The sequence below is a fragment of the Petaurus breviceps genome, unplaced genomic scaffold (genome assembly GCF_028583685.1).
Source record: "Petaurus breviceps papuanus isolate PSGF00001 unplaced genomic scaffold, PetGlider_PUasm1.0 90897, whole genome shotgun sequence".
NCBI classification, from domain to species: Eukaryota; Metazoa; Chordata; class Mammalia; order Diprotodontia; family Petauridae; genus Petaurus; species Petaurus breviceps.
In genome coordinates, this window is record NW_027187374.1 from 12454247 (window position 1) to 12463810 (window position 9564).

The window sequence follows — 9564 nt, forward strand, 5'->3', positions numbered from 1 at the left end:
AGGTCTTAAAGAATTTCCAAACTCTATAGTCAGGACTCTACCCAATATGGCACAGTGTCTCTCAGTAATAACCAGAGCAAATTGAAAATCATAAAATGAGTGAGATACTTAAAAGATTCTTTGTGTTCTGTAAGGATACACCATAGTATTCTCAAGACATCTACATACTACTTTTAAAGCTAAAGCTGAGTGTATACAAACACATTTTCATATATATGTCACATATATCATCTATCCAATCTATTGATATTTTAGAAATAGAAGAGTACTGGAGAAGTAGATTTCAACTTAACTTATTTTTAATATAATCTAAATGATGTGAAGTTTCAAGTGTTTGATCATTTATTTTAAATTAGGAATAGAGAGGAGAAAGAAAGAGTATATATGCTCTCTATGTATGTATATATATATATATATACATATACAAGATATTCAAGGAAGAGTGGATCATTTTCCAATTTGTCTTTAAAGGTTAGGAATGTAATTTGGAAGGAAACACTGAAGGAGCTGAAATTACATACTTTAGCAGGTATGACTTAGGTGGAATAAGACTTCAATCTACAAATATTGAAAGACTGGAGCGAGGAAAAAATTATGTGGCCTGATAGAAATAAACTTAGCTAGTGGTCATGAAATATTAAGAAAGAGAAATTAAAAGTGATATGTAAATTGAGGTTTTTTAAAACAAAGTTGAGTTCAATAGCTTGAGATAGAGAATCTAAAGTAGACATTTCTTTAAAAACAAGAATATTTATGAGAAACTCTCTGAGTGTATAGTATAATCTTCACACTTATATTACTGTATTACATTTCAGTCTTCAGTCTTGGAAGTTAACTCTTTGAAAGATGTTAATTTCTACTCAGTTGATTTCCTGATATAAACTATCAAAATATTTTGTATACCTAAAAGAAATAGAGCTCTAAGAGTATGTGACCTTTTTTTTTTCCTGAAGTGATAATTCCTAGGTTTGTTACAGTAGGATTCTTTCAATTTTATCTGAAAGATGATTGAATGAACTTTAAAACTATTTTTTTCATTGGACTCTAAGAAAATTCTATAGACCACCTAGATCACCTCACTCATGGTCTCTCCACTTGCACAAAACATACCTTGAGGCTAAATTCATGAAAAAAAAACCCACTAGCATTTAGGGGAAAAATGAAAAATTACTCTTACTTTTCCATTTTCCTAGGCCTGTAGCAGAAGTTATAGGGGAAAAAATAGCATCCATTATTTCATTATGTGAATTGGGTTACTATGATGTGGACTTTTCATTTTATATGACCTGAATTTGAATCTCTGTAATATAATGGGAATTAAAAAGGAAATCATCCCAGTTCTTATCTTCTCCATCACTGTCTCTTATGCCATCTTTTGTATTACTTCCATTTACTTTCTTCTACCAAAACTAACCTAAATTTTGGTGCATTTGTATTCCTGAACTAAAATGCTAAACTTTGTACTGTAGTGCCACAGGTTTCTTCCTCAAACCTAATTCTGCTAAGAATTCACTTCATCTACACCTACACCTCAGAATTTATGGCAGCAGCCACTAATCAAGTAATAGAAGAAAACAGGGAATCAAGGGTGCAGGCAAATATCCCCAGTGAGTTGAGCTGTAAGCCATGTGGCTGCTATACGAGAAAGCCCCGACAAATGGGGCAGAGATAATCTTCATCTATACTGTTTTTAGAGGTGGTAGCCAAGTAGTCTGGGTCCTGAAAAGGACAGGATTGAACAACCATATGAGGTCAGGACCAATGGAAGAATTTTGCTGAAGCCTCCCACTAGATACAGGTGTTTATATGCCATGACAACACCCATCAATGTCATCCTGTGATCTTTGAGGGTCTAATTACCTAGGTTGGAGACATTACAAAAAGAGGGAAGTGAATTCATTATGAATCTGGATTTTGGAAGAGTGATGTAACATTGTTCAGAGTATGTGACCCTTTAATCTCCCTAAGGATGAGGCAGCTATTCCTGACCAACTGAGCTCTTTGTGGCAGTAGGACCACCCACCTAACTCAAGTGGCCCTCAACCTGTCCCCAAATGTAAAATGGTACTTTCATGTCTCAATACAAGAGGTTTGCCCCTGCTAATCAATACATTGCACCCTTATACTTAATTGACCAGTCTAGATGTCCACCTTCTCACAAGCCATGGGAAGCTTCAATACCAAACAAACTAAACCAACTACCAAAGGACAAGAAGTCACCAATCACACAATATCTTAGACCCAGTCTCCAATAAGATTTGTTTTAACAAAAATGGACTGCATTTGGACATAGATCCTCAAAGAGCACAGGATGCCATTGATGGGTGCTGACATGCCACATAAACACCTGTACACAGTGGGAGTCTTCAGCAAAATTCTTTCATTGTTCCTGAACTCATAAGTTATATAGATTCCTAGATTCTTATTCCAGGATCCTTGAATCAATAAGAATAGGATTATCTAGTAACAGCCCTAAATTCATCTAAGTGGTAAAAATTACACTAAAAGCAGTGTGAAAAAATCCTAGTCCTTTCCCCATGCAAGTTAAGCTAGTTTTTTTTTTTCTCTGAAAAGTGAAAAAATGTCATGGGAATATGATTGGCCTAGGGACATAAAGTTTAATTTGTACTGCCCTTGACTTATCTTCCTGGTAACCTCTGGCTCAGTTGAGGTAGTTTTCTGCTCATTTAGAGACACAAAAATGCCCACCTATGTGGACAATTGAGGATCTTCAGAAGTGGTGGATGTTTTAAGACCACATAAATTATCACACTCCTTCCAGATTTTATATAGTACTTTGATGTATTCAAAGCTCTTTACAAATATTTAATTTTATCTTTACAAAAATCCTGGAAGGTAGCTGCTATTAACAACCCCATTTTACAGATGAGGAAATTGAGACTGAGAAAGATTTAGTAACTTGCTCAAGATCATAGTAAGTGTCTGAGGTCAGATTCGAACTCAGGTTTTCTTGACTCCAGGTCTAGCACTCTATTAAGGGGATATATGGTGGGGACTGATTCTATGCAAGATAAGGTTTGCAATATTCTTGCTAATTATTTTTTCTAGACTATAGCTAGCTAAGTAAGCCTTGTTTTGGTAGCTGTTGTAAACCTACAAGTTTCTCATTTTGTTCTGAAATGGAACCTCAACTAACAGGAGACCAGCCTAAGGCCTACTCCAAACACTTATCAAAGAAAGTCAAAGCATTTCTCTTTAATTCCAATGAACTAATGGGATAGGACAGCAGGAAAGGAACTTTCAAATGCATGACTTTTCTTTTTTTACTTAATTTGGAAAATGTAACTATTTGGTGCTCTGTGCTATACTGTTGGTTCTCCTTGCACAAATTTTTCTTATTGATGAGCAGGAAAGAATCAAAAAGAAAACAAAATCTTAGAAGAGAACAATTAATATGAAACTTTTCAATGTTCAAAAAATATCTAAGTTGTACTCTTAAATACTTATCTTGTGTTTACTCTATGTTAGCTGTATCTGACATTAACTTTAAATACTAGATCTTCCTATCTCATTCAGGCTAGAAAAGTTCAGGCTATTACTTATGACTCTGTTTCACTGTTGATTCCCTTTGGAATTTTTGACCTGCACTATTTCAGACCTGAGTTGGTTCATTTTTCTTTAAACAGTCTTGGGGAAGAGGGAGATCACCCACCCCATATTACTGATAAACTTAAATGTGGAAATCCAGTCGGCATAGCCCATTGAAGTTCTGGAGCTCAGGAGATCTGCCAGTGTTGTTCTCCGCAGCAGCTGGGATTAAAGGTCCAATACCTGGCAATGCCTACCTATTCTTAAAGAGAATCATGAGTACCAGTTAGAAAATCAGAAGAGGGAAGTTGGGAATGTTGTGGGTTTTTTTTTTTCAATAAAATGGTCACATGTTTTTGTTTCTTTCAGTGGGAAAAACAAAGGGATAGAATGAAGTCTTTATGGAATCATTATTTTACATAAGCAATCCAAGACTGGCCTCACAGATCAGTGGGGAAAAACTCTAAAACCTAAGCCTTAAGTACAGTGGAGAAGGAAAAAAAAAAGGCAATTAACTTCTGATTTGCAACTTGAAAACAAAATAAATAGCTGGTTGCCTTTTTCTTTTTTATTAGATTTTTCTACATGTCAGTCTATTATTATTATTATTATTGTGGTATTGGCTAGACCATGTTGAAACTTCCATGTCTACAAATTTCTTTTTAAATTTAGCAGTGACAGCTATTTTGTCTTTATTTTTGCTAGTGGGATTCTGTGATATTTCAAGTCTTGTGGGCACTCAATTTTCATATGTGATGCCAATTATAATGAACACAATTTTGTCTGGCACCTGAGCCAGCAAAGAAAATTGATTTACCTTCTTCCTTACTCCTCTTCCTCCTTTCTCATTATGTGGTTGCTGATTGTTTTATACATACATACATATGCATGCATATATACATGCATATATTACATTACATTTATATACACATACCCCTATATATATTTTTAAATCAGAAGGATATTTTTAGCAATTTTTATACATTTTTCTAAGATTCTCTGAGTAATAGAAAAAAGATCATTTTTAAGTAAAATGAAAAAGTGGGGCAAAGAGGCATCTTGAAGTCTGAACATAGAGGAGGTATAAAGCAGGGGATAACTTTGGTCTTAAATGTACAATAAATCAAGAGCATGCTAATTTTTATTTTTTGTAAATTTCAGAACCTGTTCAAGTTGGAAAAAGGTATAAAAATAAGACTAGAATAGACCTAAGGGAAATGTTTCTTAGGGTGAAAAAAGGAAATAAATATGGATATGTATTAGAGTGCCTTTACGCAAAATATGATGGAAAGCAGATGTAGTAAATATAACTAAATTTCATGGGGAAATTTCAGCCAGTGTAGATTTATTTTCAGATACCAAGCCTGAATGTATAAAGGTTCCTTCTATGGATCAGAAACAGTTCAAAATGTCCTCCGAGTCAGAATTGTTTACATTCCTTATACCTAGCACAGAAAACTTACATAATCTCTTCTTACAAGGCTAAGCAACCAATTTTAAAATGCCCTGATCAAGTTTTCCTTACCAGTAACTTAAACCTCTTTTTTCAACCAATAAAAGAAAAGTAGCTGACAGAAAGTTATTGGAGAAAAAAAGCTTTTAAACAGTAACATAAAATCAAGAAAAAAACATAACTCTCAAAAATTCTGAAATAAAGGAAACCTATACAAGTAGAAGTAATGAGAATGTTTCTCCCGAGAGCTAAAGATCTCTAACACACAGCAAAATATGACATCTGGGTATTGTTTCTCAGTAGATAAAAAAAAAATTATTTTCCCCCTACCCCATCCTTAAATATTAACCCATTTTTCCACAAGTAAAAAGTACCTCTTAAATTCTTTCTGACAAGCTTAAATTACTGAATTTCAATCTTGAATTCCTGAAACTGCTTTTAAAAAAATTCAAATTTAAGACTTGAACTTTATAAGGAAAGGGTGTTGCTGTGGTGGTTTTTACATAGCTCCCAGATCATTACATACTACAGGGTTTTAAAAGTATGTGCCTCTTACCTGCAAAGATCAATATATGGAGACTTCTTTTTAGATGTTGTCATAACAGAACAAGGAATCAACAGCCAACTCGGGGTCCTTCAGGAAAATAGAAAAATGAAAATATTTCTTGTTCACTGTCACTGGAAAAGAAAGTTGGTTTTGGTTTTGAATAACAATTACCTGAATGAACTAGAGAGAGAAGGAGAGAGGTGAGAGAGGAGGGAGATCGTATGAAAGGAATCTGAGAAAAGAGTCAATGATGTCAGCAGAATTTCTTAAGGAAATCTACAGACCAGCAAATGATTTGCAGCAATAAACACCCAGTTCATTGCTATGCAAATATCTGCCTAAGAGGAAACTGATGTACTTTTAAAGAAGGCCAGTTAATCTTTGAAGAAACTTTAACCTGTCAGATCAAAGTCTGATTTTAAGATCCCATAGTCAAAATAAAGTGGATAGCTTTTTACATAACAACTACCTCCCCTTTATTTCAAGCTACATCCCTACATCCTTTCCCCCTTTTAGTAATCAATTCTTATCCTTGACTTTTCAAAAGGAGTAAAATTGGAATCTGAATGAAATTCTAACAACACTCTGACCGAACTAAATATAATAATTATCATCATGAATAAATGATCAGACAAAAACTAAAGTCACCACCAAGCACTGTGACCTACAACATTAAATTTTCCTATATGTTACTTCTTCCACTTGTCACAAAACCTGAAGAGGATTAGAATAGATCAAAGAAAAACGTTTTGGTGGGGAGGGAGGAAACAAATGTGGATATGTATTAAAATGTCCAAAGGTCCAAACTCTTAAATAAGATAGAGTCTAACTTATAGAAAGAAATGATTGGAACTACAATTTCAGAGGACTGATGATGAAACATGTTGCATACCTCCTAGAGAGGTAGAGAGTGAGACATACATTTTAAAATACTGCCAATTTGTGGATTAGTTTTTCTCAACTATGCTTAATTTCATACAGGGGAAAGGCTTTGGAGGAGGCACTATTCATAGTAATATCCCCCCCTCCAAAGTGTCATTGAAATATTTTTTTTTAATGTATAATAAAACTAAAGGAATTTAAAGGGGAGAAAAAGTGACAGAATAGTTTTGAAACTAACCAATTAGTTTCATTATATGCTTAAGTAAAACAAACTGTATATAATAAAGATTTCTGGTTTTATATTAGAGGCACATAAATAGCAAACATTTATTGCCAGACACTGTGCTAAGTACTAGGGATAGAAATACAAGCAAACAAAAAAAAAACAACCCATGCCTTTAAGGAGATGTTTACATTCTAATGGCGAAAGACAAAAACAAAAATGGAGCTAGGAAGGGTAGAGAAGAAAATGGCTACCCACTTGGGCATCACAGCAAAGTCTTTAACTTGGCTGTTCCAGGCCTGTTCCCTAAACAGAAATGAGTGGGAAATGGGAACTAGGTACCATGGAAGGATATTGCAGGATGAGAAAACATCAGGAACTGAGAGAAGTTCCAGGAATTTCCAAACTTTTTTTTTGCTGTTCTTGTGTGTGGGAATGTTCATGTTTGAATTTGTCAAAATTAAAATTACTGTATGTGTGTATATATAGTATATATGCATATACATATATATGATTAGAAGTATTTTAAGAAATGATCAAAAGTATTTCTTTATTTTCATTTTTCAAATGCTTTATTAACTTCTGATTTACATAATTAATTTCGACCAGATTTTGAGTTACAAATTTTCTCCCCATTTTTCCCCTACCCCAGAATAGCAGTCCCACAGGATATCCCTTCTTCCATTCTGCTCTCTCAACCCCCTTAGACTTCTCCAGTAGGTCATGGTGGATCTCTATGCCCCAGTGCCTGTATATCTTCTTTCCCAATTACGTGTAAGATAGTACTAATAATAGTATATATGTATATAAAATTTTAAACATTTGATTTTAAAACTTTGAATTCCAGATTTATTCCTTTCCTCCCTTGTCACCCACTTTTACTGGGAAGATAAGCAGTTCAGTATATATTGTACATGTGTAGCTAATACAAAACATTAACATAGTAGATATATTGTAAAAGACTGACTATATTTCCCTTCCTCCTATCCCACCACCCACTTGTTCTATTCTCTACTTTGATCTCGTCACTTTTCAAAAGTGAGTGCTTCCAAATTCCCTCCCTCCAAGCCTGCCCTCCCTTCCACCATCTCCCCTCTCATCCCCTTCCCCCTACTCTCCTGTAAGGTGAGATACCCTATTTAGTGTGTATTTCATTCCCTCCCTGAGCCAAATTCAGTGAGAATAAGGTTGACCATTCCCTTTTGCTTTCCTATTCTTCCCCTCAATTGTAACCCTTTACCTTTGCCTCTTCTTTATGACATAGTTTAAGCCATTCTGCCTCTCTCCATCTCTGCTCACTGTATTCCTCTCTCACCTCTTAATTTCCCCTTTTAAGTATCATCCCTTCCTATTAAATTGGTCCTGTGCCCTCTATGTACACCTGTAAGCATATATACACACATTCACACATGTATTCATATTCAATATACATATATATTTCTATTCCCTTCAAATATTTTCATACTGAGAAAAGTTTCATCAGTTACAATTATCATTTTGCCATGCAGGGATGTTAATAGTTCAACTTTGATCAGTGAGTTATGATTTCTTTTCCCTGTTTACCTTCTCAAGTTTCTCTTGCTTCTTGTATCTGGATGGCAAATTTTCTATTCAACTCTGGTTTTTTTTCATGAAGAATGCTTGAAAGTCCTCTATTCCACTGAATGACCATATCTTCCCCTGAAAGATGATACTCAGTTTTGCTGGGTAGGTAATTCTTGGTTTTAATCCCAGCTCCTCTGCCCTCCGGAATATCATATTCCAAGCCCTTCAATCCCTGCTAGATCCTGTGTTATCCTGATTTAGTTTCCACAATATTCAAATTGTTTCTTCCTGGCTGCTTGTAATATTCTCTCCTTGATCTGGGAGTTTCAGAACCTGGCTATAATATTTCTAGGAGTTTTCTTTTTGGGATCTTTTTTTTCAGGAGGTGATCAGTGGATTCTTTCAACCTCTATTTTGCCTTCTGGTTCTAAAACATTAGGGCAATTTTCCTTGAGAATTTCTTGGAGGATAATTTCTAGGTTCTTTCCCTGATGATGGCTTTCAGGTAGTCCAATAATTTTTAAATTATCTCTCCTGGATCTATTTTCCAGGTCAGTGGTTTTTCCCATGAAATATTTCACATTACCTTCTATTCTTTCATTTGTTTGGATCTGTTTAACATCATCTTGATTTCTCATAAAGTCACTAGATTCCCTTTGCTCCATTCTAAATCCTAGGAAATGATTCTCCTCATTGAGCTTTTGAGATTCTTTTTCCATCTGGCAAATTCAGCTTTTTAAGGCATTCCTCTCCTCATTGCCTTTTTGAGCCTCTTTTGCCATTTGAGTTAGTCTGTTTTTTAAGGTGTTATTTTCCTCAGTTAGGCTGTTGACTCTCATTTCATAATTTTCTTGCATCGTTCTCATTTCTCTTCCCAATTTTTCCTCCACTTCTCTCATCTGCTTCTTAAGGTACTCTATGGCCTGTAACCAGCTCATATTTTCCTTTGAAGCTTTTGGTGCAGGAGTTCTGACTTCACTGTTTTCCTCCTGTTCCATGCTTTGATCCTTTTTGTCCCCAAAATAGGAGTCTAATGTTGGAATCTTCTGTTTATTTTGCTTCTTTTGCCTGGTCATGTCGCCCCTCAGTCACTTGACCCCTGGGCTTTTTGCCACAGTAGGACTCTGCCACCAGACAGGGGAACTTTTGTCCCAAATGCTGGGGTTTTCTCAGCTGCCTGAAGTATTAGTTGGGTGCCCTCTCTGAGGCCTCCACATGCTCTGGCAAGCAGATCACACACCCCAGGACCTCCACTCTAAACCGCAATCCAGATCCAAGCAGGTTAAAGCAAGAGCGATTACCCTCTCAGATTAGTTGCTTGGTCCCCCTACACTCTGCAGGCCAGGAGCTGAAGCTGCAACATGG

At 35.4% G+C, this 9564-nt stretch overlaps 1 protein-coding gene across 8 annotated transcripts in view; it reads right to left on the reverse strand.

Moving 5' to 3' along the window:
- Nucleotides 1–5971, reverse strand: part of KCNJ15 (potassium inwardly rectifying channel subfamily J member 15) — a 108164-nt gene extending 102193 nt beyond the window's left edge. For 2 of the 8 annotated variants that reach the window (XM_069075015.1, XM_069075017.1), the window contains exons 1-2: nucleotides 5721–5862; nucleotides 5559–5636 (exon numbers count right to left, since the gene is read on the reverse strand). The gene's annotated coding sequence lies outside the window, so the exon portion shown is untranslated. Of the gene's footprint in view, nucleotides 1–7; nucleotides 3812–5558 lie in introns of those variants that run through there. The other 6 variants (XR_011165840.1, XR_011165839.1, XR_011165838.1 and 3 more) reach the window with 6 other exon arrangements.
- Nucleotides 5972–9564: the final 3593 nt, after the last annotated feature.